Source organism: Oryctolagus cuniculus, chromosome 14 (genome assembly GCF_964237555.1).
Source record: "Oryctolagus cuniculus chromosome 14, mOryCun1.1, whole genome shotgun sequence".
Classification (NCBI taxonomy): Eukaryota; Metazoa; Chordata; class Mammalia; order Lagomorpha; family Leporidae; genus Oryctolagus; species Oryctolagus cuniculus.
In genome coordinates, this window is record NC_091445.1 from 41,405,788 (window position 1) to 41,431,046 (window position 25,259).

Consider the following 25,259-nt stretch of genomic DNA (forward strand, 5'->3'; position numbering starts at 1 on the left):
AAAACAAAATTGGGTTTCACAATACTCCTTTTTACCTTCTAGTGTTTGTGAGTAAATGATTTTAGAATACTGATTATATCTGCTCTAAATGGTCAAATCATAGTTCCTATATAATTTAATCTGCTAATAAACCAATTGATTTATTCATTAATGAAGGGGCAATAACATTTCTTTACTTTTTCAGAGTAAATCACTTATTTGCTTCCAGGACACATATTTTCTCATAGAAAGTATATAAATCTAATCAGAAAATGGCAAAATATGCTTGTATATATGTTTATGTGTAATATAAAGTTATTCAAATTTTTAGCATTATTTAATATGGCATTAAATAAAAATAGGCAACCATGGCTAATATATAATTAATTATCACATTTTTGTTTCACAAAATGTAATTATTTCTTTTGCTTGATGCTCTCATCACAAATTGATCTGGTAAATTCTTACTTCCAGTGTAGTCTGTCCTGGTCTCTGATGCTCTTGTCTGCTCACTCTGTCTTTCCCTTTTTCCTTAGCTTCCTAACTTCATGTATTCTTGGCTTCCTGCTGAATAAGGGTCAGCCATCTATCTCCATCCAGGTCAGGCTAAGGATTTGCAAACAGAAATCCTAAGTGAACTTTGAGAAACAAAATGGTAAAAGGCAGAAATTCAATAAATCCACCCAGTGTTTTAGTTACTTCCAATTCTTAGGAGACTCAACATTATTTTCAGTTCCACTTTGATATATTTTTATTCAACACCATTTCTCCTTCAAGCCACCTCTATCTACTCACATTACTCAGGGTTTCGAGACTCATAGTGTTACTTGTTGGGTTGAGACTGTAGCAGAGATGGGTGTGTGGATGCAAACCTCACACAACGCTGTCTACTCCCTGAATTCTCCTAGGGATAGGGATATGGTAGGAAGAGGGAATGGGGAAAAGAGACTCAGCTTGTTAACTTCTTGTGGATGTGAATGAAATGTTTTCTTGTTGCTCGTTTTGTTCTGCAGTACTGCTACCTCACAGAAGCAATCTCAAGTCAGGATTTGAAGATGAAAAAGAAGAGATTTATCACAGCACTCTTCCTGTTCCTCACCCATCTATGGGGGGATAAAGCAAGAAATGGGAAGTGAGCCCAAAATACACTGATCTCTTACATATTGCAAAGCACAGTTCTCAGGGAAGGGAGTCCATATCCTGATGTTAACATCTGCACTTAAGCAAGGAGTTACTCCAGAACTCCATTTCTGACACATTGTTTTTCAGAAAGGGAGGCAAATAAGGACATGTTCAAATAATCAGTTTACCACCAACCAGCACCTTCAGGCAAGAAGATGGATTGTCAACAACAAAAGGAGGAAGAGTAGGAAAATATGTTTGTGAAAATGGGAGTAAAATTTAGCAAGTATGGATTGCATAAAAGCAAGAAAAATGGTAGAAAATAATGTAACTTAAAAATTTTAAATTTACATATATTAAAGTAGATGTTGAAGATAGAGAATGAGAGGAGGAAGCCTTAACCAGGTCTACATCTCTAGGGAAAAAAATTTCAATGCTGTGCTAACTATTCCTTATGTGTTAGGCCCATTGTAGATTATCTTAATCATAATAAGGTCATTGCTATTTTTACTATTCTGAGTACAGTTTTTTTTTATTGTTTGGTGCTGAATTTTAGGAAATGGTTTTTAACATTTATTCTAAATGATCATGTAACATTCTTCTTATATTTTTCACCTACATGAATAATTCACATGATTTGTTTTGGGATGTTAAACACCTTTGCATCTTTTAGCATATTGATTTTCATTGATCTATTATGTTTTCATATTTGGCTAACCAATAATATTTGGCTTAAAAATAAAACCTTAAAAAGAGAATAAGTATTTCAATTGAGCCCTTTAAAAAAAGTAAGCACAAAATAAATATGTATAGATAACACTCTAATAAATAGAAAAGTAAGGGGAAATGTTTGAAAAGCAAATAAAACCAATTCTCTATTGATACAGACGTTTGGGAAAGGTGAGGAAGGTGGAGGTATGGGGTCATTAACCAGGAGTACTGCTGAAGTGACAGAGATCAGCAAGCTCTGAGAGCTGTCAGGTGCATCATCTGCTCCTGCGAAATTAGAATAGGGGCTAATTAGCACCTTAGAGCTCAGCCATTACCTCTTGCTGCCAATTCAGAAAAAATAAATAACACCCTAACCCATTCTTCAAAATTAATTGGGAAGGGGCAGAGTTCACTTTGGGAATAGATTTTTTTGGGGAAGCAGTGAATATTAATATGAGCAGATTTTAATGTGAAGCTACATCTGTTGACCACTCCAATTAGCCACAACTTCATATTTACCTTCTTTTGAAATATAGAAAGTGGAATTTTTAAAATTGAATAGTGTTTCATATTATTTTGATCATAGTGTTGGGTATACACTGTTCTGTATAGGACATACATTACAAAGGTATTGAACTTTATTTTTATTCAAGTCAAATATTTCTACTCTAAACCACAAGGACTTCTTTCTTTGTGGTCTACTATTATTTCCTCTAATGCAGGAATAACATGCAAATGCTGCTCTTCTCAGAATTTGTTCTTATGTTAGGGGTTATTGTTTCTCTAAAGTCGGCAAGATTTTACCAGTGTTAAAAAGCATAAGGGAGAATTCTTTTCCTCAAGTGCTTAGAATTTGAATATAATTCTATTCTCTTAGAAAACTTTCTTTCACATGATATATTTAGTAAAATGAGCTTAGAAAATTGTTCTTTCATATTTATTTGTTTTTGTAGACAGGTGACATTAATTGATTACATAAGGAAAAAGCTACTTTATGATTTAAAGTCTAATCAAAGTAATTAGAGCTCTAGTGCTTCAGTTATTTGATTTGATTAATTTGACTCATTTAATATTTTTTATTTAGAGAAATCAAAAAGTTTAAGGAAAATTGAGGAAAGTAAGATGAAGGATATAATAAAACAAAAGTATAGCTTCTAGAGAAGTGAAATATTAAAATGTGCTTGATACCGTTAGATTTTTCTCAAATTTTCATCTTTTTAGCAAGAATATCAATTTTAATTTTATGGCTTTTTGATGTATAACTGACAACAGTTGTATATATTTACAATGTACAACTTTTTTGATTCATGTGTACCTGTTCAATTGACTACCATAGTCAAATATGTTAATTATGCTAATTAACATATTAAATAACACGTTATTAAATATGTTAATTAACACATTATCACTTTGTACGGTTATCAATTTTTTTTTTTGACAGGCAGAGTGGACAGTGAGAGAGAGAGAGAGACAGAGAGAAAGGTCTTCCTTTTGCCGTTGGTTCACCCCCCAATGGCCACCACGGCTAGCGTGCTGCAGCTGGCACACCGCGCTGATCCGATGGCAGGAGCCAGGTGCTTCTCCTGGTCTCCCACGGGGTGCAGGGCCCAAGCACTTGGGCCATCCTCCACTGCACTCCCTGGCCATAGCAGAGAGCTGGCCTGGAAGAGGAGCAACCGGGACAGAATCCGGCGCCCCGACCAGGCCTAGAACCCTGTGTGCCAGCGCCGCTAGGTGGAGGATTAGCCTATTGAGCTGCGGTGCAGGCCTCAATTTTTTTTGGTGGCAACATTAAGATCTCTCTGTCTTCAACTATACAATATACTATTATTAACCATAGTCACCGTGGTGTAAAATTGGCCTACTACTGAAACTTTGAGATGCTCTTTAAACAAGGTTTCTTACAATCTCCTTCCTAATTCACAGCCAGTACAACCACCAGTCTCTGCTTTCATGAGTTTGACATTTTACGACTCCACTGTAAGTTAGGTCATGTTATATTTCTCTTTCTGTGCCTGGATTATTTCACTCTGCATGGTGTCCTTTAGTTTCATCTGTGTGCTCTCAAATGACATGTTTTCTTTCTTTCTTAAAGCTGAATGGTTTTCCTTTGTGTGTATGTGGGTGGTGTGTATCTCACTTTCTTTATCTGTTCATTTTCAGACATTTGGGTTGATTCCATGATGAACATGTGAGTGCAAATATTTCTTGGAGATGGTTTCAAAATTCTTAAGACACGTACCCAGGACTGACTTTGCTGGGTCATGTTTGAGTTCTGGATTTAATTTTTGAGTCTTGGCCATACTGTTTTCTGTAATGGCTGTCCTTGCTTATGTTTCTAACAACAGTGTACAGTGTTCTCCTTTCTCAATGTCCTGGCCACCACTAGTTTTCATCGGTCTTCGTCGTAATGACCAATCTAACTGTTGTGAGATGATAACTCGTGATTTTAGTTTGCATTTCCCAGATAAGAGATCTTGAGTACTTTTTGTACACCCATTCAGCATTTATATGTATTCTTTTGAAAGATGTCTATTCATGTCCATTTCCCATTTTAAAAACCAGGTCCCTTTGTTGCTATTGAATTGTTGAGGTTCTTACACGTTTTGAATATTTTTAACTTTTATTTAATGAATATAAATTTCCAAAGTACAGCTTATGGATTACAACGGCTTCCCCCCCACAACTTCCCTCCCACCAGCAGCCCTCACCTTTCCCGCTCCCTCTCCCCCTCCATTCACATCAAGATTCATTTTCAATTCTCTTTATATACAGAAGATCAGGTTAGCATATATTAAGTAAAGATTTCAACAGTTTGCACCCACATAGAAACACAAAGTGAAAAATACTGTTTGAGTAGTGATTATAGCATTAAATCACAATGTACAGCACATTAAGGACAGAGATCCTACATGAGGAGTAAGTGCACAGTGACTCCTGTTGTTGACTTAACAAATTAGCACTCTTGTTTATGGCCTCAGTAATCACCCTAGGCTCTTGTCATGAGTTGCCAAGGCTATGGAAGCCTTTTGAGTTCACTGACTCTGATCATATTTAGACAAGGTTGTAGTCAAAGTGGAAGTTCTCTCCTCCCTTCAGAGAAAGGTACCTCCTTCTTTGATGACTTGTTTTTTCCACTGGGATCTCACTAGCAGAGATCTTCCATTTAGGGTTTTTTTTTTTTTTTTTTTGCCAGAGTGTCTTGGCTTTCCATGCCTGAAATACTCTCATGGGCTTTTCAGCCATATCCACATGCCTTAAGGGCTGATTCTGAGGCCAGAGTGCTGTTTAGGACATCTGGCATTCTATGAGTCTGCTGGGTATCTCACTTCCCATGTTGGATCGTTCTCTCCCTTTTTGATTCTGTCAGTTAGTATTTGCAGACACTATTCTTGCTTATGTGATCCCTTTGTCTCTTAGTCCTATCATTATGATCAATTGTGAACAGAAATTGATCACTGGGACTAGTGAGATCACATTGGTACATGCCACCTTGATGGGATTGAATTGGAATCCCCTGGTATGTTTCTAACTCTACCGTTTGGGGCAACTCAGCTTGAGCATGTCCCTCTCTTATTCCCACTCTTATATTTAATAGCGATTACTTTTCAGTTAAGTTTCAACACTTAAGAATAACTGTGTATTGATTACAGTATTAAACCAAAAGTATTAAGTTGAACAAACAAAAATATTACTAAGAGGGATAACGTATTAAGTTGTTCATCAACAGTCAGGGCAAGGGCTGGTCAAGTCACCATTTCTCATAGTGTTCATTTCACTTTAACAGGTTTCCTTTTTGGTGCTCAGATAGTTGTCACCAGTCAGGGAGAACATACGATATTTGTCCCTTTGGGACTGGCTTATTTCACTCAGCATAATGTTTTCCAAATTCCTAACAGGGATCACTTTTCAGTTAAAATTTAAACACCTAAGAATAATTGTGTGTTAATTACAGAGTTCAACCAATAGTACTAGAACAAATCGTTTCTCATAGTGTCCATTTCACTTCAACAAGTTTCCCCTTTGGTACTCAGTTAGTTGTCACCGATCAGGGAGAACATATGATATTTGTCCCTTTGGGACTGGCTTAATTCACTAAGCATGATGTTTTCCAAATTCCTCCATCTTGTAGCAAATGACTGGATTTCATTGTTTTTGACTGCTGTATAGTATTCAATAGAGTACATGTCCCATAATTTCTTTATCCAGTCTACTGTTGATGGGCATTTGGGTTGATTCCAGGGCTTAGCTATTGTGAATTGAGCTGCAATAAACATTAATGTTCAGACAGCTTGTTTGTTTGCCAATTTAATTTCTTTTGGGTAAATTCCAAGGAGTGGGATGGCTGGGTTGTATGGTAGGGTTATATTCAGGTTTCTGAGGAATCTCCAGACTAACTTCCATTGTGGCTTAACCAGTTTGCATTCCCACCAACAGTGGGGTAGTGTCCCTTTTCCTCCATATCCTTTCCAGCATCTATTGTTGGTAGATTTCTGAATGTGAGCCATTCTAACCGGGGTGAGGTGAAACCTCATTGTGGTTTTGATTTGCATTTCTGTGGGGAGCAACTTGGACTAGACTGTTACTGGAATTAAGACTTATTCTATGCATCTGCTCTCCCACAATATGGCGCTGAGAAGGGAGTAACAGCTTCTACACAGCTGCCTCCAGTTCAACCAATAAACAGCAGGACCTGCTCCTGATTGCAGGAGAGCAGCGTACTCGGCGTGTGGGTAGCAGAGTTGGGATTGGTGGAAGAGGACTATAAAGGAGGAGAGAGACAATATGCACCAGGAACATCTAAGAGGAACATCTGAGGGAACACCTGTGCAGCCCCCGAGAGAGCCGGCCGGCGGTGTGCCGCTCCCCCACGGAAGTGAGGAAAGTGGCAGGGGGCCCGCCCCTCCACGGAGGTGGAGGGACGGTAGCCAACCCGGGAAGAACCAGCAGCCAACCCGGGGAGGGCCGAGCAGACGAAAGAACAGCGCAGGGTCCTGTGTCGTTCCTCCACGAAGACGGGGAGCGACATAATGGTGCCGTGACTCGGATAGGAAGCCTAGGCAGGGTCTAGTGTCGTTCCTCCACGAAGAGGGGGAGCGACACATTTCCCTGATTGCTAGTGATCTTGAACATTTTTTCATGTGTCTGTTGGCCATTTGGATTTCCTCTTTTGAAAAATGTCTATTAATGCCCTTGGCCTATCTCTTAAGTGATTGTTTGTTTTGATGTTGTGGAGTTTCTTGATTCCTTTGTAGATTCTGGTTATCAACCCTTTATCTGTTGCATAGTTTGCAAATATTTTTTCCCATTCTGTTGGTTGCCTCTTCACTTTCCTGACTGTTTCTTTCGAAGTATAGAAACTTTTCAATTTGATGCAATCTCAAATGTTAATTTTTGCTTTGACTGCCTGTGCTTCTGGGGTGTTTTCCAAGAAGTCTTTGCCAGTACCTATATCTTTCAGGGTTTTTCCAATGCTCTCTAATAATTTGATGGTGTCGGGTCATAGATTTAAGTCTTGAACCCATGTTGAGTGAATTTTTGTGTAAGGTGAAAGGTAGGGGTCTTGCTTCATGGTTCTGCATGTGGAAATCCAATTTTCCAAGCACCATTTATTGAATAGACTGTCCTTACTCCAGGGATTGGTTTTGGATTCTTGATCAAATATAAGTTGGCTGTAGATGTTTGGATTGATTTCTGGTGTTTCTGTTGTGTTTCATTGGTCTATCCATCTGTTTCTGTACCAGTACCATGCTGTTTTGATAACAACTGCCCTGTAGTATGTCCTGAAATCTGGTATTGTGATGCCTCCGGCTTTGTTTTTGTTGTACAAGATTGCTTTAGCTATTCGAGGTCTCCTGTGTCTCCATATGAATTTCAGCACCATTTTTTCCCAGATCTGAGAAGAAGGTCTTCGGTATTTTGATTGGTATTGCATTGAATTTATAAATTGCTTTTGGGAGAATGGACATTTTAATGATATTGATTCTTCCAATCCATGAGCATGGAAGATTTTTCCATTTCTTGGTATCCTCTTCTATTTCTTTCATTAAGGTTTTGTAATTTTCATCATAGAGATCTTTAACATCCTTGGTTAAGTTTATTCCAAGGTGTTTGATTGTTTTTGTAGCTATTGTGAATAGGATTGATCTTAGAAGTTCTTCTTCAGCCGTGGCATTGCCTGTGTATACAAAGGCTGTTGATTTTTGTGCATTGATTTTATATCCTGCTACTTTGCCAAACTCTTCTTTGAGATCCAATAGTCTCTTAGTAGAGTTCTTTGGGTCCCCTAAGTAAAGTATCATATCATCTGCAAAGAGGGATAGTTTGAGTTCTTCCTTCCCAATTTCTATCCCTTTAATTTCTTTTTCTTGCCTAATAGCTCTGGCTAGAACTTCCAGAACTATATTGAATAGCAGTGGTGAGAGTGGGCATCCCTATCTGGTACCAGATTTCAGTGGAAATGCTTCCAACTTTTCCCCATTCAATAGGATGTTGGCTGTGGGTTTTTCATAAATTGCTTTGATTGTATTGAGGAATGTTCCTTCCATACCCAGTTTGCTTAGAGTTTTCATCATGAAAGGGTGTTGTATTTTATCAAATGCTTTCTCTGTGTCTATTGAGATAATCATATGGTTTTTCTTCTGCAGTCTGTTAATGTGGTGTATCACATTGATTGTTTTGCACACATTGAACCATCCCTGCATACCAGGGATAAATCCCACTTGGTCTGGGTGGATGATCTTTCTGATGTGTTGTTGCATTCTATTGGCGAGAATTTTATTGAGGATTTTTGCATCTATGTTCATCAGGGATATTGGTCTGTAATTCTCTTTCAATGCTGCATCTTTTTCCGGCTTAGGAATTAAGGTGATGCTGGCTTCATAGAAAGAATTTGGGTGGATTCCCTCTTTTTTGATTGTTCTGAATACTTTGAGAAGAATTGGAATTAGTTCTTCTTTAAATGTCTGGTAGAATTCAGCGGTGAATCCATCTGGTCCTGGGCTTTTCTTTGTTGGGAGGGCCTTTATTACTGTTTCAATTTCTGTCTCAGTTATGGGTCTGTTTAGGTTTTCTATGTCTTCCTGGTTCAATTTAGGTAGGTTGCACGTGTCCAGGAATCTATCCATTTCTGATAGATTTCCCTGTTTGCTGGCATACAAGTCCTTATAGTAATTTCTGATGATTCTTTTTATTTCTGTGGTGTCTGTTGATACGTTTGCTTTTTCATCTCTCATTGTATTGATTGGGTCTTTTCTTTTTTTAGTCAGTTGGGCCAATGGGGTGTCAATTTTGTTTATTTTTTCAAAAAAGCAGCTCCTCGTTTGCTGATTTTTTGTAATTTTTTTTTATTCAATCCTGTTGATTTCTGCTCTGATTTTAATTATTTCTCTTCTCCTACTAGATTTGGGTCTGGTTTGCTGTAGGTTTTCTAGATCCTTGAGATGCATTGAAAGCTCATTTATTTGGTGCCTTTCCAACTTCTTGATGGAGGCACCTATTTTTAAAAACTTTCCTCTTAATACTGCTTTTGCTGTATTCCATAAGTTTTGGTATGTTGTGTGCTGTTATCCTCATTTACTTCCAGAAAGTTTTTGATTTCTCTTTTGATTTCTTCTATGACCCATTGTTCATTCAGGAGCATGTTGTTCAATCTCCATGTGTTTGTATATGCTCTAGGGATTCCTGAGTTGCTAATTTCCAACTTCATTCCTCTATGGTCTGAGAAGCTGCATCGTATGATTTTAATTCTTTTCAATTTGCTGAGACTTGCTTTATGGCCTAGTATGTGGTCAATCCTAGAGTAGGTTCCATGTACTGCTGAGAAGAATGTAAATTCTTTATGCCAAGGATGAAAAGTTCTGTAGATATCTGTTAGATCCATTTGGGCTGTAGTGTCATTTAAATGTACTGTATCCTTGTTGATCTTCTGTCTGGTTGATCTGTCTATTTCTGAGAGTGGAGTATTGCAGTCCCCCAGTACTATTGTATTGGAGTCTAAGTCTCCCCGTAAGTCCGTTAACAAATCTTTTAAATAAACCAGTGCCCTGTAATTAGTGCTTATATATTGATAATCATTATATCTTCCTGTTGAATTAATCCCTTAATCATTATATAGTGCCCCTCTTTGTCTCTCTTAACAGTTTTTGTGTAAAAGTTTATGTTGTCCGATATTAAGATGGCTACACCTATTCTTTTTTCATTTCTGTTGGCATGGTTTATCTTTTTCCAGCCTTTCACTTTCAGTCTGTATGCATCTTTGTTGGAAAGATGTGTTTCTTGGAAGCAGCAAATAGATGGGTTTTGTTCCTTAACCCAATCAGCCAATCTGTGTCTTTTAACTGGACAATTTAGGCCATTAACGTTCAGTGTGACTATTGATAAGTAGTAACTTTGCCCTGCCATTTCCCAAAGATATTTTCTAATATATGCTTTGAACTTCCTGTGATCTTTTGCTGTGAGGTTTCCTTCCTTTACCTTCTTTCATATTGATGACCATGTTTCTGTGTTTCTCTGTGTTACACATCTTTTAGCATTTTTTTCTGGGGTGGACGAGTGGCGACAAATTCTTTCAATTTCTGTTTGCTATGAAAGGTCTTTATTTCACCTTCATTCACAATTGAGAGCTCAGCAGGATATAATATTCTGGGCTGGCAGTTTTTCTCTCTTAGTACCTGGGCTATATCTCACCATTCCCTTCTAGCTTGTAGGGTTTCTGATGAGAAGTCAGCTCTGAGTCTAATTGGAGATCCTCTGAGAGTAATCTGACGTTTCTCTCTGGCACATTTTAGAATCTTTTATTATGTTTCGCTGTGGTGAGTTTGATTATAACGTGTTGTGGTGAGGTTCTCTTTTGGTCATGTTTATTAGGGGTTCTATGAGCTTCCTGTACTAGGTTATCTCCGTCCTTCTCCAAACCCAGCAAGTTCTCTGCAAGTATCTCACTAAAAAGGCCTTCTAATCCTTTCTCCCTCTCCATGCTTTCAGGAACTCCTAGTGTCGGGGACCACGCAGCATGTGGCCTCTTAGTGGAAAGACAGGACTAGACAGCCCTGACTGGATAGTACTGATAATGCAACCTTGTGTGACCTTATGCCTTAAGACCTTGTAACCTTTCCCCTACTTGCACAAGCATTGCAGCTACAAAATAAGCTCCCCCTCCTTCCCTCACCGGATGTCCTGCCCTCCTAAACGCCCCTCCTTCCCCTGCCCTACACCCTGTCTTTATGATATATAAGTGTGTGGTTGAAAAATAAAAATTGCAGCTTGATCAGGACTTGTTTTGCTGCCATCTTTGTGTCTCCTGTCCCTTTCATTTCTCCTTCTAGGTGCTCGGCCCCAGTTGCCGTCCTGTGGGACGGGACATCCTAGAACCTGAATGTTGGTTTTTTAATAGTATCCTCTAGATTCCCAACAATATTTTTTAGATATCTAATTTCCTCTTCTTTTCTTTGGTTTGACTGTATGTTTTCCTGTGCTCTGTCTTCTAAGTCCGATATTCTCTCTTCTGTTTCACTGACTCTGTTTTTAAGGTTCTCTAATGTGTTTGCCATTTGATCTATTGAGCTCTTCATTTCATTTTGATTTCTCTTCACTATCACACTTTCCTGTTCTACTAGTTCCTGCATTTCATTTTGATTCCTCCTTAAGAGTTCATTTTATTGAAGGAAATTTTCTATCCTGTCCAGTAAGGATTTCCGCAGGTAAAGCATTTGTTTTTGAAAACTTCTAAATGTTCTTAACATAAATTTTTTGAAATCCGTATCTTGCATTTCTTCCATCTCATCATCTTCATAATCTTGGCTTGGGGTGTCTTGTTCATTTGGGGGTGTCATAATGTCTTCCTTGTTCTTGTTTCCTTGGTTTCTGCATTTGTTGCTTGGCATTGTGGAGATATTCTTTGGATTCTTCTTCCCTGAATGTGGTGTTTTATACTATGACTGCATTAAGTGGACTGTCTGCTTTTCATGGAGCCTTAGAGGCTTGAGATGGGTGTGGCCTGAGAGCTCTGTTTGGTTCCTCAGTGTTAAGGGTGTGCCAAAGGTGACACTCCCAGATTAGGCATGGTACATCTCTCTCTCTTTCTTTCTTTCTTTCTTTCTTTCTTTCTTTCTTTCTTTCTTTCTTTCTTTCTTTCTTTCTTTCTTTCTTTATTTTTTGATTCGGAAGTGAAGTAATTCCACACAGCTGAGCGGAATTGAAGGTAGTTAGCAGGCAAATGATATACCCACAGGAGCCAGAGATCAGAAGCTCTTTCCCAAGGACCACACAGGGAATTTGTGCTGCCCTCAGTGTGGGCTCAAATTCTCCTGCAGTCTCCTACTGGGTTGCCAAAGTTACTGAATTGTAGCATCTCTGGAGAGTACTCACATGAATTCCGTGAGTTCTCTCACCCACCGTCTCTTTTCAGTCTCAGTTCATTAGCACCACACATTCACTAGGTCTTAATCTCCTTTATTTCACCCCCCTCCCCCCAGAGTCAGGTGTTTCTGCTTGGCTGAGGGTGTGTGCAGCCCTGAGGTTGTGACGCTTATGACGTATGTCCAAAATGGCGCCTGCTCTTTGTCTTGCTCACCTTTGAGAGGTAAGCGGAGAGAAACTCGTGTCCATACCGGTCACTTTTTTTTTTCCTCTCTCTTCTAGTTAGCCTGGTGAACTTTTCCCCATGGGGTTTCAAGCCTCGTTCCCTCTAGTCTCCTCTTTCCACTTTCCCGCTGGTGTCTCGGGCTATTGAGGTTCGGCTCACCTCGCGTTCCAGCACTGGTGTGTTGATTCTGCCACTGGTGTCCCGAGCTGTGGGCTCCCACGCCCTCCACACAGGTCCACTGGGAATCACTAGTTCCGGAAGAGTTTCCTCTGCTGTTTCTTCCCCTACTCTTCCTTGAACCTGCAGTATCTCCACTTTTATTAAACTGTCTCTTCCGAGACTATCAGTGTGCTCCCTTCCTATTCTGCCATCTTGCCGCTCTCTCAAGCCCACATGAGTCTTATACAGGAGCAGCACTGAAGGACCCACTGCTGGTGAACTGTAGAATTAAATTAATCCAGTGATCTCGAATACATGTTTCCTAATGTTTGCCTGAGAAGCACAGTGTTATTTTGTTTTATATTCCTGTTTCTTCTGCATTTTAACTTAAGTCTAGTTTATTGCCATAATTGTAAAAGAAATTTGTTACCTGCAAAACAGAAAAAATAGTTATTAATTAGTACTTGCCAGTGTTTCTGCATAATCCAATTTACCTGTATGCAAAATAGATCTTTGATAGAGATTATTTGTTCACCCACAATGACTCAAATTAATTCTTTTCATGAATAATTTCCACTCAGCATTAAATATTTACCTAAATAAAACTCTTAATAGTTTTGCTTGGTTCAGGATTAGGACATGTAAATATTTACAACAAAGATCAACTACTATATTTACATGTTGAAAAATATTTTCATAATTTAAAAAGAAGCAAAATAACATATTTTCCTTTATCTCATATATTTTTAATGTATTAGCATATCACATAATCTAGAGACCAACTTTAAAATGTATGGTATTCTGATGCAATTTACTAATAGCAAGGGTTTTCTGGAAGTATGAATAACAGGGGTACCTTAGACACTCTGAATTCAAAAGTATATCATAATAAATAGTGATAACTGATTTTGAGTGAAACAACCAGCCTATCACAATTTTTAATTATCTTATATTTGAATTATAGATGATACCTTCTCATTTAACTTTTAAAATTAATTTGTTTATTTTAGAGGCAGAGAGAGAGAGTGTGTGCACTAAGTTCCTGCACATGGAATTCACCTGTGAAGTCTGAACAAAACACACTAGCAGCTCTCCCAGGGTTCCTGAAGTTGATATCTCCCGTGGGAGGCTGCCTGTGTGTCAGTACAACTTTTCCTCTGGCTGAGCCTGTTTGTATGTGTTTTCGTACAATACAGTACTAACGAGTTGTGTGATTTCTGCCTGGCGCACAACCTGGCTCTCCACCAGTCACAAATGTGGAGAAGGTGGAATATGCTTTGTTCAGTGCTGTCTGGAGCACTCAAGAAAATATCCAAGGACGGCCATGAAACTGATCTGAAAGTCTAAGACTATGGAAAATCAACCTTCTGTGAAACACTGTGAATTTCCTTGGCTGTAAAGAAATTCTTAAACTGTCTTAAACTAGCGGTAATTTTGTTAATTTCCCCCCCACAGGGATCTTTCTTCGGTTATCATCTGTGCTTTTGGACTTGAGTTTATAAGAAATAAAGCAGTCTGTTCTCTCTGCCACTGTGTTGTCAAACACCTCCCTCTTATTTACAGAGGGATGCTAATTAGTCATTTACAATAGTCTGCTTGTATATACAGCCTTTTGTTGCAGTAGTCAATTCTTCAGGATACTTTCTGAGTTTAACTGTTGCTTGTACTCAGCAAGGAAATTGGACAGATTAGCATAGAGGAAACGTAGGTGAACATGTGCTCTGACTTCCACATGGGCTTCCCCAGATTGTATGACCTTTGTATGACATCGCATGAGTGTGCGTTTACATCATGACTTTTAGAATTGGAAAGCCAACGGAATGGGATCATCCACTACTTCTGGCCTTGTGATGCTCTGTAATTGCAGCTGTAGGACTGGAAGAAATAAGGAAATTCCAAATAAATTACAAAATGTATAGCTCAAGACCTGAGGACACCTTCAGCCTTGGGAGGTGGCTGTGAGTCCTAGGACTAAGCCCTGGCTCAAATCTCAACCTGCCCAAGGAGTGCCACACGGAACAGCGCGTGAGGACCAAGGCAGAAACCTAGCAGCTGTCCGCTTTTTCCATGTTTCTTTGCTTGCCAAGAACTTCATGCAATGCTTCTATGTTGTATTCTGAGGAAACAAATGAGTATTCTTCCTCAATATAGGTTTATAAATCAGGGTATAAAATCTCTAAAATATAAAAGGACTCCTGTCATGTTTGGTCTGAGAGACTGGTAACCATTTATTGAACCCAGGATAGAGAATTCTTGCAGTTCTCAGAGAAAGAAAAAAAATGAAGATCTCATGCTTTGAATGAGAAGCTGTATGATGACTGTGCTCACACTGTGGTGGTGCATTTTATTTTCTAATTAGTTATTTATTGTTTGAGAGGGAGGGAAGAGAGAGAGAGAGAGAAAGCTCACATTCACTGATTTGCTCACATTCACATTTGGTTCATCAGACGCCCACATGGCCACATCTGTGCTCAGCTGATGTCAGGAACAGGGAACCCAGCTCAGGTCTCTCATGTTGGGGGCCAGGATCAATTACTGGAACCACCACTGCCTTCTTCCAGGGTGCACATGTTCAGGAGCTGGTGCCAGGAGCTGAACCCAGGACTTCCGATGTGTGGTACACTCTTCCTGACCTTTAGGATGATGCTAATGCTGGAGACGTCCAGTTGCTGAGTGAGAAAGAAAAAGACCATAATAGGCATTGAGCTGGAAATCAGCAGCCATGATAAATCTCTAAGAAAATTTCTTACACATTTCAGTGCATGGGAAATAGATAGGAAACTCTGTGAGTGAGTTCATAAAGATCTCTAGTCCAGATAAATCTTTGGACAATACTAAAATATATTAAAATATTAAATATTTAAAATAGATATTTTTATTTAAATAAATATTATATATCTATTATATACAAAAATAAATAAAATAAAATCTAATAAAATATTGGCCTAGAAACAGCTATTCGTATTTCCCTAATTTTGTCAAAATCTGAAAAACTGCAAGCATGTCGTATCTATTTGTCTGACACTTAAGTTTATTTTCCTCACCGAAATCCTAATTATTCTGTGCTTCCTATGTTTCCTGTGCTGCTTTTGAGGGATCAGATAGTTACTCTTTCTAAAAAATATTTGAAGTTTCAAGAATGCCATCCTATTTGGAGCTTAGTACTGCTGTTTTGTAAGGATGCATTTCTGTGATCGGTAGCTAAAGCTGAAAATCATGTGCAATCGTGTCCTCAACCTATTCTACCTGAGTGTGGCAGACACTTGCCATTTCAGTGTGTGTCACTCAATTGCCAACGCTGGCTCCTGTGGCTCTTTGCCTAAGGGTTTTTTCTTGCACTTAGGCCTGGATCACTGCCCATGGAAGAGGCTGGCAGAGCCAGGGACTTGATCTCTGCAACCAGCCTTCAAGCAAAGCCTGATGGGAATTGACACATAAATAGCTGTGGTCTCTTACTACCAGCATCTGCTAACACTGAAACTTGTGCTCTTTATTAGTTCCCAGAAATTGATAATCTTCATTGACCCACAGCAGCACCTGACTTGATAACGCAAGGTTTATTAATTTCCAACCCTTCCCAGAGTCTCGCCCTGCTCCTGTTTTATTTACTTCCCAAATAAATGACTTGCGTTTCCATTTTCACCTGGGTGTCTGCCACTGGAGGAGCCAAGTCACCAGCTACAATCAGTAAATGTCATCTCTCTGACAAATGTTTTATCCGTAATTGGGTTACTCTGTCTTAACAGTAATTGCATTACTCTGAGCTATCAAATGAAAACCTAATTTCCAACATTTTAAATTGACTTTACAATCTTGAGTTGTCTGAAATTGAATTATAAGTAAAATTTTATTATTTAGACAATTTAAAATCCATGAAGAGAAAAAACTGAAATACTTATTAGTCAGAAAGCAAAGTGTTGTTTACTTTCCCTCGTCTATATAAAAAAATGGTGAATCATTAAACGAGGTAAATCCAATGTGCTTTATGAGTTGCTCATAATATGCTTAAATTTTCATGTTCCAGCTGACATTTCATTATATATTTACTTGGATATTTTAAGATATCAGAGGTGTATATGTATATTATCATTAACAAAGTACGTTTATATATAACAGTGAAAATGGCTTAGAAGAAAATAATTCTTGAACAGAAACAGTGTATATCATAGTGCTCAGCCTAGGAAACAGATGCTCATAGCTCATTAGATCACTCATTTTCTGAGAACTTTTTAAGTCACTGTGCTTTTGATATGAATTTTGACACATTATTGAATTTTTAAATTTATTTTTTTCTTGAGAGAGAGAGAGAGAAACATCTCTCCCCAGTTGCCCATGTCAGCCAGGGTTAGGCCAGATTGAAGCCAGGAACTGGGAACTCTATTCAGGTATTCCATGTGGGTGGCAGGGACCCACTACCATACCAGCATCTGCTGCCTCCCAGGGTATCACATACAGGAAGCTGAAACTCACCGTGTAACCAGTATTCCACTCAGGCACCACAGAAGTGGACGAAGTTGTCCCAAGTGGTGGACAAACGTGTCACTGTTGAGTTGTTTTAAATCAACAGTTCTGACTTCTGTAAAATATCAAATTTATAATAGTTTTACTTCCTTCATTTGAAAACTACTATGTAACAGATTAATTATGTAAATTGATTGCAACCATTCCTTGTACTAAGGCATCTACAATTTATAGTCATCTGTTAATACAACTACTCTTCTCTGATACATTTTTTTAAGATTTATTTTATTTATTTGAAAGAATTACAGAAAGAGGTAGAGACATAGAGGGAAAAAAAGGAGTCTTCCATCCACTGGTTCACTCCCCAAATGGCTGCAATGGCTGGAGCTGAGCCAAACTGAAGCCAGGTGCCAGGAGCTTCCTCCAGGTCCCCCTTGTGGGTGCAGGGACCCAAGAACTTGAGCCATTCTCTGTTGCTTTCCCAGGTAAATTAGCAGGGAGCTGGACTGAAAATGTAGCACCGGGTAAGCTAACTAGCACCCATAGGTGGTGTGGGGCCTTTAACCCACTACACCACAGTGCTGGCCCCCTCTGATACATTTTTATGTTGTCTTTCTGAAATAAGTCCTTCAACTAAAAAAATGCTGCTGAGTATCATGAAAGCCCCACTCTAGTATCATGGACCAGTGAGGTATGATACTCTGAAACAAGACTGATGCTAAAATTATATCACTGCTAAAAAAATTAATTAATTAATTAATTAAAAAAAGGGGGCTGGCACCATGGCTCACTTGGTTAAGCCTCCTCCTGCAGCGCCGGCATCCCATATGGGCTCCGGGTTCTGGTCCCGGTTGCTCTTCTTCCATTCCAGCTCTCTGCTGTGGTCAGGGAGGGCAGTGGAGAATGGCCCAAGTGCTTGGGTCCCTGCACCCGCATGGGAGACCAGGAGGAAGCACGTGGCTCCTGGCTTCCGATCGGCACAGCGCCGGCCTTAGCGGCCATTTTGGGAGTGAACCAATGGAAGGAAGACCTTTCTCTCTCTCTCTCTCACACTGTCTAACTCTGCCTGTCAAATAAATAAAAAATAAATAAATAAATTATATCACTGCTGAGGACTGCATAGTGTCATCCTTGACTTCTTATTTCGAAGTGTCAACTGCTGGATGTTATTTGGACATCTATGACCTTATTTGGGGTTAGATAAGGTCATGGGGAGTGGTGTTCCTATTAGGCTAGTGGCTATAAGATGATACAGTGAGGTGGTGTGTATCTTAGAAAGAAGCCCTTCACTAGGAACTGAACCAGTCAGCACTGTGATCTTGGACATCTTGGACTTCCCATCTTACAGAAATGTGAAAAATAAAAATATGCTATTAAACCTCCCAGTCTATGATATTTTGTTATAACAGCCCATGCAGTCTAATACAATTACCTATATTTTTAATTAGTTCAACAATATAATGAAAGATTTTTTATTCAGACCACAATTATAATAAATATAGTTCAGCTACATTACAAATTAAAGTTAATTAAAGTTATATTACATCATAAAATTATAATAATATAACTATATTCTAGTCATTATAATTTGGCTGCAAACACTAAAAAAGCATTTGCCACAAGTTGAGTTTTAAGAAAATTTTGTTTCTGGGAATATAATAGACTTATCAATGTTTAAAATGTTAAGACATGCTTTATAAAAGAGATTAGAAGGCCTGAGAAGCTTGCAAATGCCTTCAATGATTATAAAATTTTTTTTATCTCCATGGTGACCATTGTCTGACTTTATAAGATATGGCTGTGGCTTGTGCTAAAGATCCTATTTTTCTCCATTCTGACTCTGAAAATTTGGCCAGCATTATTCTCTTATTGCTCTAAAACTCCTGCTATGAGTTACAAATCAGAGGTTGGATTTCCTCGGAGAAACAGCAAATAAAACTTTCCCAGAGTATTGGTATAATAAGTTGTAGCAAGTACTGTTGATCACCGGTCCAGCAAATAGTCATGGGTTCAGGTTTTCAGTGCCAGGTGGCATTGGCCCTCGAGCAGCTGTCTCTCACCTAGGGACTGAGTCAGGATTTCCAGGTTTATTGATGAAGCAGGTGGTTTCACGAGCTGAAATATTGACTCAATATCAGACCACCAAGAGTTAGTACATTTCACAAGCAAGATAGTGAGTGTTTTAACCAAGCTTCCAAATCTAGTATTTAAGAGTTTTGTCAATCATACCCTAAGGATATATTTATATATTAATCAACATGATTGGTTGTCCCTATATAAATTAGATAAAATAGAATGAGTTATCAAATCAATGGATCTCTCAGGAAAGTTATTTAATCAAATCCGGGCCTTAGCAGATGATCACTAGCAGGTGGGACCAAAGTACACTTGAAATTTTTGCCCTTAGCCCCACCACAAATTTTAGCTCCAGAAGCACAGAAAGTGGGTCAGAAAGAGCTCCATTTCCTCAAAATATGATCAGCAATGAACTGTAACAACTTGTTGAAGGCTACGGAAGATAGAGTATTCCCAACACCCTACATCCTGAGATTGGCCTTCTAAGAACCACTTCTTTTCTAGGGAAGCAGTTAAGATGCTGTTGGGGAGGGGCCGGCACTGTGGCGCAGCAGGTTAACGCCCTGGCCTGAAGTGCCAGCATCCCATAAGGTCCCAGTTGCTCCACTTCCGATCCAGCTCTCTGCTATGGCCTGGGAAAGCAGTAGAAGATGGCACAAGTCTTTGGGCCCCTGCACCCACGTGGGAGACCTGGAAGAAGCTCCTGGCTCCTGGCTTCGGATTGGTGCGGCTCTGGCTGTTGCAGCCATTTGGGGAGTGAATCAATGGATGGAAGACCTCTCTCTCTCTCTCTGCCTCTCCTCTCTCTGTGTAACCCTGACTTTCAAATAAATAAATATATCTTAAAAAAAAAAAGAGAGAGAGAGAGATGCTGTTGGGGAGCTGGCACTGTGGCAAAGCGGGTAAAGCCGCTGCCTGCAGTGCTGACATCCCAAATGGATGCCAGTTCAAGTCCCGGCTGTTCTACTTCGGATCCAGCTCTCTGCTATGGTCTGAGAAAGCAGTAGAAGATGGCTTAGGTCCTTGGGCCCCTGCACCCACTTTGGGACTCAGATGAAGCTCCTGGCTCCTGGCTTTGGATTGGCCCAGCTCCGGCTGTTGCGGCCATTTGGGGAGTGAACCAGTGGATGGAAGACCTCTCTCTCTCTCTCTCTCTCTCTCTCTCTCTCCTCTCTCACTGTATAACTGACTTTCAGATAAATAAATAAATACAACTTAAACAAAAGATGATGCTGTTGGATGTTTGTATTTGAGTTAAGGGAAAAAATGTGCAACTAGAAAAGTGGGGCTTCAATGAGTGTACATGAAGAACCGAGATTAGTGAGGTGGTCAGGGGAAGATCAGGAGGACTTTGCATGACATGTTGAGAACATTTGGTTTTAGGGAGTGTGGAATGAGGTCAGCATGGGATTTACATGATCATCTTTGATCTATGTGGATTAGAGAAGAACAAAATGGGGCAGGGAGACAAATGACAGTTTTGTGCAGTTGTGGTGGACTGAACAGAAAATTTCTACACACAGTGGGGCTTGAGGAGAATTCCAGAGCTCACAGCAGGACCTGGATAAACAGGACTGAGTTTATAGGCATCAATAGTAACCTACGGCAGGCGCCGTGGCTCACTAGGCTAATCCTCCACCTTGCGGCACCCGCATACCAGGTTCTAGTCCCGGTCGGGGCGCCAGATTCTGTCCCGGTTGCCCCTCTTCCAGGCCAGCTCTCTGCTGTGGCCAGGGAGTGCAGTGGAGGATGGCCCAAGTGCTTGGGCCCTGCACCCGCATGGGAGACCAGGAGAAGCACCTGGCTGCTGCCATCAGATCAGCACGGTGCGCCGGCTGCGGCAGCCATTGGAGGGTGAACCAAAGGAAAAGGAAGACCTTTCTCACTGTCTCTCTCTCACTGTCCACTCTGCCTGTCAAAAAAAAAAAAATAGTAACCTGTATGAAATCTGATGATCAAATAATAGAGATCTTTAAGGGTCTTGCAATGACTTGGGGTCAAAGTTAATGGTTACAAAAATATTTTATAATTGCAGAGATTAATTGAATATTAAACAATAGAAATTTATTTCATAATTTCTGCCTTTTATATATTCTATTGGAGTCTAAGATGTGGTATTTTTATGGTTAATATTTTCTTGGCTTTTCAAAAGCTTTTATGGGGCCAGGGTTTTGGTGTAGTGGGTAAAGCTATCACTTGCGATGCCAGCATTCCATATGGGAGTGGCTTTGAGTCCCTGCTGCTCCACTTCTGACCCAACTCTCTGCTCCCATATGGAACCAGTGGATGGAAGATTTTTGTTTGTGTCTTTCCATCTCTGTCTGTAACTCTACCTCTCAAATAAGTAAATAAACAAATATTAAAAAAAGACATGTAGAATTTGATTAAGCAGAGATTAATGAATTCCAGCCCTTTAGATCAGCTCCAGCTTCAAGTATTCCAAAAAGAAGGATCATTTATTTTAAATTCAAATGCAAGAAAGGATCTGTATTTTCAACTTTATATTACTGATATTGAATGATACATTATAATCTGTGATCTTAGCACCAAAAGAAAAGCTGTTTATTTTTATTTAATTTATTGTCAGTGCTTGGGACTTGCTACTACTAAATTACATTTTATTTATGAAGGCTTAATTTCTTACCATCATTCCATTTTTTGTTAATTAAAGAAACTTTGTGAGCCCTGCCAAACATAGTTCATTCAGCTCATGTTTAGAGAGAAAACAAGCTTGAGGGGGGCGTGGCCCAGCCTGAACTTTCCAGTTGGCAGAGCTGAAGAGGATAGAACTGAAAGGACAGCTGGGTATCTGAAGTTCTCTCATGAGCGCAGGTTTTCCTTGGTCAGCTATCCATTTGGTCAGCCCTTTGGTATTTTCTCTGATTTTCAAAAATTGAACACAGCTGTGAAAGAAATCGATCTAAGGTAGTGCAAAACTGGGAATTACTTTTAATTAGCAGCCTTGAATTAGTAGATGTTCATTATCAGGCACATGGTTGGCACTAAAAATAAACTTTGAAACTTCTTTTATTGTTATTTTTTATATGCTTTTGTGGTAGGTCTTGTTTTCATGAATGATTATTCTGTAGTAGTTTTCAGCCAATGTTAACATGAAACTTTTATGTGAATGGACATTTCTGTGATTGGGATGTGCTCTGTCCTGCAGGGTTCATGTGTTGGAAGCTTGTGTGTGACAGTGGAGCTGGTGGTGGGCCTTTAAAAGGTCATGAAGTCCTTGAGGTCACTGCCCTGAGAAGGGATCAAGGTACTTCTGCAGAGACAGTGGATCCCTGAGTCACTTTTCTGGCTTCCTGTTGGGTAATGAGATCTCTTCCCTACCACCCATGCTCCTATCATGATACCTTTTGTCATGGGGCCCTCACAAGAGGCCAGAGTAATTGGGACTGCCTTATCTTGGAATGTCAGCCTCCAAAACTGTGTGTAAACAAATCTCCAGGTTGTAAAGTTAGCCAGACTTGGGTGGTTTACTATAGTAATAAAGAAGTAAACAAAAGATAAATGCAGTTGATAAGGAGCTTGATAACTTGGTGTTTCAATGATATACACGATATTTCAGCAAACATTAAAATGGTTCTTTTACTTTACATTTTTCACGTTAGTGTGATATTATACAAAGAGAGCAGTTTCTGTTAGGCCATCACAAAACACACCAATCACTGGAGTAAGGGAAAGGGCTTATTGGGGAAAACCCAGCAGACCGGAGGGAAGGGGCTAAGAGGGGAAAAGAAAGAGAAGGAGAGTGTAATAAAGAGAGAGACAGAGAGGATAGGAACTAGCAAGGAGAGATGAGAACAGGGAGAAGAGAGAGCAAGGTCCCTTTAAAACTTTGCTGGAGGGCAGGTAGGGAAGCAGGAGCAGTGAATCCCATTAGGATGGGGGTGGAGCTTGACACCGGTGGTTGGGCCACGTGGCCACCTGGCTTCGGCAATGGCGGCAGGGGCTAGAGCCTAGGATGGGGCCAGGGTGTAGATTGCACCATAGATAAAACTGCACCATTTTCTTAACAGTTTCAGTGTAGTTCATAGATACAATTCAAGATATGATATTCTCTTCCTCCTTCTCTTCTTCCCTCCATTCTTGTTTCTTTCTTCTTTTTAAAATTTTTTTGAGATTAGTTTTAATTATCTACAGTTTTATTGACCTTTAAAGATTTCCTAAAAAAATGGTATTAAGAAGCTTTATATTTAAGGCCAAACAAGCAAGGTCAAAGTCATGACATAAATTGCCTAAAATGATATAATCCATAGCGGTGGATCTGAATTCTAAACTACCCACTGTAGTTTTCAATTAAACACTGTCATGATCATACCCACTAATTAATCACAACTCAATGGATAAACTAGATAATTTTAATACATTTTTTAAAATTTCCAAATGATATTAGAAGATATGTTACTAAGGAAAAAATGAAAATAGTGAGTAAAATTGTGTATTGATTGTTTAATTACAAGATTATTGTCCTAAAATCTGCAGAGTTTGAGTAGTATAAAAACTTCATTCTCAGATTTTTTTCAATTTATTTGATTATATAAAGATTTGCCTGACATTTTTATTCTATACATTAGTGTCATTTTACTACATCGAAAGTTGAGACATTATTATAACTAATAAAGACAAAACACTCTGGGAATTGTCTGGATATATCACTTGTATGGTTGACTGATTTTTGTACAGGAAGGTAAAAAAAATCGTTTAGATGCTCTCAGTGAAACATCTCAGTGATTCACTTAGACAATGGAGAATTCTTTTCTAAGTCATATAACTACACAGTTTAATCAATCAGCAGTTAGTAGCTGAATTCCATGTATAATAAAAAATAACTTCCATTTCTAGGGAGTCGGACAGTTAAGGTGCTATTCTGTAGATTTTTTTTTTTTTTTTACAGGCAGAGTGGACAGTGAGAGAGAGACAGAGAGAAAGGTCTACCTTTTGCCATTGGTTCACCATCCAATGCTCACCGCGGCTGGCGCGATGCTGAAGCCAGAAGTGATGCTGAAGCGCTGATCCGAAGCCAGAAGCCAGGTGCTTTTCTTGGTCTCCCATGCGGGTGCAGGGCCCAAGCACTTGGGCCATCCTCCACTGCACTCCCGGGCCATAGCAGAGAGCTGGCCTGGAAGAGGTGCAACCGGGACAGAATCCGGCGCCCCGACCAGGACTAGAACCTGGTGTGCCGGTGCCGCAAGGTGGAGGATTAGCCTATTGGGCCATGGCGCTGGCTTATTCTGTAGATTTTTATCTTGCTAAATCATCATAGCATCTCCTAAAGTTGTAAGGTGAATGAGATGAGTACATTTTACAGATACAAAGTAGTCTGTCAATGACCAGTGTTATGTGTCTCTGGTCTTCTCATTGCAAATCACTTTGTTATTTCCTGCCTTTTATGCCGTGGTGGAAATAATCATCAGCCTTCACACTGTGATGAGGGCCAGTAACTTCAAAACGTTTTTCACCTGGTACTAGCTACGGTCTACCACAAATGAAGAAAAGAGATTTCCCCAGTGACTGCACTGGTCAAAGAAACTTAATATAAGATACAAAGCTTGAAGCCTAGTGAGCTCTCTGCTTCCTAAATAGACATTTGGAGATTTTTCTAGCTCAGAATAATCTTCCTATCCTCTTCACCGTTGCATCATATTATTTGAACTTGCCTATTTTACTCCCCCTGGTTCATCTTATATTTAAGTTGTACATCATGTGGTTGATTCTCACCTCAAATTGTTAAGATTTTAGTAAGCAAAAACCATTATTTATTTCATCCTTACATGACTTGTACTCATAATATCCATCAATGTGGTCTTCAATAATGTTTATTAAATTAAAAATATGAGAAATCTTTATAGGGAGGGCTGGTCCAGATTTCAGTGATGGGAGAAGTATTGGCACCTGTTGTGGATTAAACACTGGGTAAATGCTTTTCAATACTCTGCAGTCAAAATAACTTAAGATAGATATTATAATTATCAGCATATTCAATATGAGTAAACTGAAGATATGTAACAGTAAGATTTGCTGTAGGCAATAAGTATCAAAATCAGGAAGTAATCCACTTTTATCTATCTCCAATGCACCTGCTACTTTCTATTCCCAAATTCTTCCCTCCATCTGAGACATTCTTTAGTTGTAAAAATAATCCATAGTCTTTGTG